Source organism: Panulirus ornatus, chromosome 16 (genome assembly GCF_036320965.1).
Source record: "Panulirus ornatus isolate Po-2019 chromosome 16, ASM3632096v1, whole genome shotgun sequence".
Taxonomy (NCBI): Eukaryota; Metazoa; Arthropoda; class Malacostraca; order Decapoda; family Palinuridae; genus Panulirus; species Panulirus ornatus.
This window is the reverse complement of record NC_092239.1, coordinates 50,193,227-50,199,396: the sequence shown is the minus strand read 5'-3', so window position 1 is coordinate 50,199,396 and position 6,170 is coordinate 50,193,227.

Below are 6,170 nucleotides of genomic sequence, written 5' to 3'. Positions count from 1 at the left end.
CAGCTTGGGATACTATGCGCCTCACATCTTCCAGTACCTTCTCTTCACCATTAGCAACTGCCTGTATCACCAAGTGACACATGGAGAAGACAATGGCTGCTGTTGAGGAAGAGTCAACACCTCCAGATAACGGGATGTACAAACAGATGAAGCAGACATGGGCATGTCATATGATGAACTGTCCACATATGGAAAGCTTCGAAAAGTTGAATGTTGTGGTCCATACTCCATGTTTGGCAAGCTAGTTCATCTTTGGTCTGATCAATGTGCACCTAAAGAGGTTGCAGAGAAAGTTAAGCTGTTCTTCCGTTGTTACAGTGTTAACCGCCGCAAGATGACTGTTTTGACTCCAGCATACCATGCTGAGACATATTCATCTGATGATCATCGCTTTGACCACCGACAGTTCCTGTACAACTACCGCTGGGTGTGGCAGTTTAAAGCTATAGATAAAGCAGTGGAAAAGTTAGATTGTGGAAGGGATGGAGATCAAGTTGAACGAAGTGGGTCTACATGTTCCAATAAAGGCAATCGGTCGTCTTCCTTCACACGGCCTTCATCGCGGTCATCCAACAACTCACTCACTGGATTTACTGGTAGTGAGTCTCATCGTCGAGGAGTAGAAGTAGCACCTGGACCTGTCATTCAAGATGCACACAGTGAACAAGACTGCACAAATGAAAGTAAACATATTGCATTGAACATGATAGTGCCACACTACCAAGATCAGAAAATGGAAAGTAGTAAAAGTTCATCCTCTCATCTTGGACCTGCTAGTGAGGAAGACCGAAAACGCCGTGGATCAACATCAGTCTTTGTTAATGCTCTTGGACACAGTACTCAGAAAGCAAGTCGTTGTGGGGATTCAGCTTCTTCTTCCATTCAGTACCTTAATAACAACATACAAATGTAAAGAGTTTTTTAGTAGATAATAACATTTTAGATTTTTTTTTTCATATGTAATTGCTTTTTCCAACTTTGTATAGGAAACATCAGGAATGTGATAATACTGGCCTCACTTACACATCTCCACTCTCCAGCTGTCAAGTATGATTTACTGAAACCAGCACTTACCATCCACAACCAGGTCTTTTAGATTGCTTCATATGCTCTGGATCAGTCCATTACCATCTTGTTGATCCTATATTTCACATGAATCCAGTTCATTCTATCCTATGCATGCCCTTCATTTTCCTGAATGTTTAGGCCCCAGTACCCCAAAGCCTCCTTCAGTCATTCCTTTCATCTCCTTCTAGGTCTCCCTATTCCCATTTGTTTCATCTACTTTTAATATTAAGATCCTCTTAGTAAGTCTTTCTTTGCTCATCCTTGTTATATATATATATATATATATATGGAGCGGGGGGCTGGAAATCCTCCCCTCTCGTTTTTTTTTTTTATTTTCCAAAAGAAGGAACAGAGAAGGTGGCCAAGTGAGGATATTCCCTCAAAGGCCCAGTCCTCTGTTCTTAACGCTACCTCGCTAATGTGGGAAATGGCGAATAGTTTGAAAGAAAAAAAAAAAAAATATATATATATATATATATATATATATATATATATATATATATATATATATATATATATATATATATATATATATATATATATATATATATATATATATATATATATATATATATATATATATATATATATATATATATATATATATATATATATATATATATATATATATATATATATATATATATATATATATATATATATATATATATATATATATATATATATATATATATATATATATATATATATATATATATATATATATATATATATATATATATATATATAGGCGTGGGCTATGGATAGAGTTGTGCGCAGGAGGATGGATGTGCTGGAAATGAGATGTTTGAGGACAATGTGTGGTGTGAGGTGGTTTGATCGAGTGAGTAACGTAAGGGTAAGAGAGATGTGTGGAAATAAAAAGAGCGTGGTTGAGAGAGCAGAAGAGGGTGTTTTGAAGTGGTTTGGGCACATGGAGAGAATGAGTGAGGAAAGATTGACCAAGAGGATATATGTGTCGGAGGTGGAGGGAACGAGGAGAAGAGGGAGACCAAATTGGAGGTGGAAAGATGGAGTGAAAAAGATTTTGTGTGATCGGGGCCTGAACATGCAGGAGGGTGAAAGGAGGGCAAGGAATAGAGTGAATTGGAGCGATGTGGTATACCGGGGTTGACATGCTGTCAGTGGATTGAATCAAGGCATGTGAAGCGTCTGGGGTAAACCATGGAAAGCTGTGTAGGTATGTATATTTGCGTGTGTGGACGTATGTATATACATGTGTATGGGGGGGGGGTTGGGCCATTTCTTTCGTCTGTTTCCTTGCGCTACCTCGCAAACGCGGGAGACAGCGACAAAGTATAAAAAAAAAAAAAAAAAATATATGCTTAATATATTCCCTGGGGATAGGGGAGAAAGAATACTTCCCACGTATTCCCTGCGTGTCGTAGAAGGCGACTAAAAGGGAAGGGAGCGGGGGGCTGGAAATCCTCCCTTCTCGTTTTTTTTTTTTTTAATTTTCCGAAAGAAGGAACAGAGAAGAGGTCCAGGTGAGGATATTCCCTCAAAGGCCCAGTCCTCTGTTCTTAACGCTACCTCGCTATCGCGGGAAATAGCGAATAGTATGATAAAAAAAATATATATATATATATATATATATATATATATATATATATATATATATATATATATATATATATAAATATATATATATATATTCCTATGAATCCATGGGGAAAAATGAAACACGATAAGTTCCCAAGTGTACTTTCGTGTAATAATCACAATATCAGAGGATACCCAAGAGAGAAATATAAGTCAGTTGATATACATCGAAGAGACAAAGCTGGGACGCCATTTGGTAAACATAGGATTGTCCAAAACATACGACGAGCGTTCATATACTAATCATTTTACAAATTCTGTCGACAATAAAGTTATCTAATTCTATAGACCATCACTAATATTAAGATTATAATTCTTTGTTTATTTAATAATAGAAGATTCAATGATATTTCTCTTGGTAAGAGACTTAGACTTAATAACTGAGATGGCTTTACTCCAGTCAATAAAATGATCATCGTTTTCAACGTGATTAAACAAGGCATTTGATTCTTCTCCCGTTCTTATACTATATTTATGTTGCCTAAGTCTAATAGAAAGATCCTTCGAGTCTGCCCAACATAAAATTCATCACAGTTTCCACAAGGCACTTTATAGATGCATCCTAGAGAATTCTCTGGTGAATTTCTGATTAAGATATTCTTTATAGTATTATTGTTGCTGAAGGCAACATTTACATTGAAGGATTTAAGCAACATGAGAAGTGAAGTAAAATTATCATTAAAAGAGAGAACTGTCAATGGGAGGTTTGGGCTCAACTCTATAAAATGATTTCTTTGCTAACTTAAGGGACTTATTAATGAAAGATCTAGGGTACTTTAACTTAGAGTTTGTTGATGATGAGTTTGAGAAGATATATTCTATTGGATCTAAGTTAAAGTACCCTAGCTCTTTCATTGATAAATTCCTTAAGTTAGTAAAGAAATCATTTTATAGAGTTGAGCGCAAACCTCCCATTGACACCAAGAATCTTTTATTCTCCATTTTGATAATAATTTTGCTTTACTTCCCATGTTACTTAAATCCTTTAATGTAAATGTTGCCTGGGGATAGGGGAAAGAGAATACTTCCCATGCATCCTCATGTGTCGTAGAAGGAGACTAAAAGGGACGGGAGCGGGGGGCCAGAAACACGCCCCTCCTTATATTTTGACTTCCTAAAAGTGGAAACAAAAGAAGGAGTCACGCGGAGAGTGCTCATCCTCCTCGAAGGCTCAGTTTGGGGTGTCTAAATGTGTTTGGATGTAACCAAGAAATAAGGAGAGATAGGTACTATGTTTGAGGAAAGGAACCTGGATGTTTTGGCCCTGAGTGAAACGAAGCTCAAGGGTAAAGGAGAAGAGTGGTTTGGGAATGTCTTGGGAGTAAAGTCAGGGGTTAGTGAGAGGAGAAGAGCAAGGGAAGGAGTAGAACTACTCCTGAAACAGGAGTTGTGGGAGTATGTGATAGAGTGTAAGAAAGTAAATTCTAGATTGATATGGGTAAAACTGAAAGTTGATAGAGAGAGATGGGTGATTATTGGTGCATATGCACCTGGGCATGGGAAGAAAGATCATGAGAGGCAAGTGTTTTGGGAGCAGCTGAATGAGTGTGTTAGTGGTTTCGATGCACAAAATCGGGATATAGTGATGGGTGATTTGAATGCAAAGGTGAGTAATGTGGCAGTTGAGGGAATAATTGGTATACATGGGGTGTTCAGTGTTGTAAATGGAAATGGTGAAGAGCTTGTAGATATATGTGCTGAGAAAGGACTGGTGATTGGGAATACCTGGTTTAAAAAGCGAGATATACGTAAGTGTACGTATGTTTGTAGGAGAGATGGCCAGAGAGCGTTATTGGATTACGTGTTAATTGATAGTCTCGCGAAAGAGAAACTTTTGGATGTTAATGTGCTGAGAGGTGCAACTGGAGGGATGCCTGATCCTTATCTTGTTGAGGCAAAGGTGAAGATTTGTATGGGTTTTCAGAAAAGAAGAGAGAATGTTGGGGTGAAGAGAGTGGTGAGAGTAAGTGAGCTTGGGAAGGAAACTTGTGTGAGGAAGTACCAGGAGTGACTGAGTACAGAATGGAAAAAGGTGAGAAGAAAGGAGGTGAGGGGAGTGGGGGAGGAATGGTATGTACTTAGGGAAACAGTTATGGCTTGCGCAAAAAATGCTTGTGGCATGAGAAGCGTGGGTGGTGGGTTAATTAGAAAGGGTAGTGAGTGGTGGGATGAAGAAGTAAGATTATTAGTGAAAGAGAAGAGAGAGGCATTTGGACGATTTTTGCAGGGAAAAAATGCAAATGAGCGGGAGATGTATGAAAGAAAGTGGCAGGAGGTTAAGAGAAAGGTGCAAGAGGTGAAAAAGAGGGCAAAAGAGAATTGGGGTGAGAGAGTATCGTTAAATTTTTGGGAGAATAAAAAGATGTTTTGGAAGGAGGTAAATAAAGTGCGTAAGACTAGGAAGCAAAAGGGAACTTCAGTGAAGGGGGCTAATGGGGAGGTGATAACAAGTTATAGTGATATGAGAAGGAGATGGAGTGAGTATTTTGAAGATTTGTTGAATGTGTTTGATGATAGAGTGGCAGATATAGGGTGTTTTGGTCGAGGTAGTTTGCATAGTGAGAGGGTTAGGGAAAATGATTTGGTATACAGAGAAGAGGTAGTAAAAGCTTTGCGGAAGATGAAAGCATGCAAGGCAGCAGGTTTGGATGGTATTACATTGGAATTTATTGAAAAAGGGGGTGACTGTATTGTTGACTGGTTGGTAAGGTTATTTGATGTATGTATGATTCATTGTGAGGTGTCTGAGGATTGACGGAATGCTTGCATAGTGCCATTGTGCAAAGGCAAAGTGGATAAGAGTGAGTGCTCAAATTACAGAGGTATAAGTTTGCTGAGTATTCCTGGTAAATTATATGGGAGGGTATTGATTGAGACGGTGAAGATATGTACAGAGCATCAGATTGGGGAAGAGCAGTGTGGTTTCAGAAGTGGTAGAGGATGTGTCGATCAGGTATATGCTTTGAAGAATGTATGTGAGAAATACTTAGAAGAGCAAATGGATTTGTATGAAGCATTTATGGATCTGGAGAAGGCATATGATAGAGTTGATAGAGATGCTCTCTGGAAGGTATTAGGAATATATGGTGTGGGAGGAAAGTTGTTAGAAGCAGTGAAAAGTTTTTATCGAAGATGTAAGGCATGTGTACGTGTAGGAAGAGAAGAAAGTGATATGTTCTCAGTGAATGTAGGTTTGCGGCAGGGGTGTGTGATGTGTCCATGGTTGTTTAATTTGTTTATGGATGGGATTGTTAGGGAGGTGAATGCAAGAGTTTTGGAAAGAGGGGCAAGTATGCAGTCTGTTGTGGATGAGAGAGCTTGGGGAGTGAGTCAGTTGTCGTTCGCTGATGATACAGCGCTGGTGACTGATTCATGTGAGAAACTGCAGAAGCTGGTGACTGAGTTTGGTAAAGTTTGTGAAAGGAGAAAGTTAAGAGTAAATGTGAATAAGAGCAAGGTTATTAGGTACAGTCGGGTTG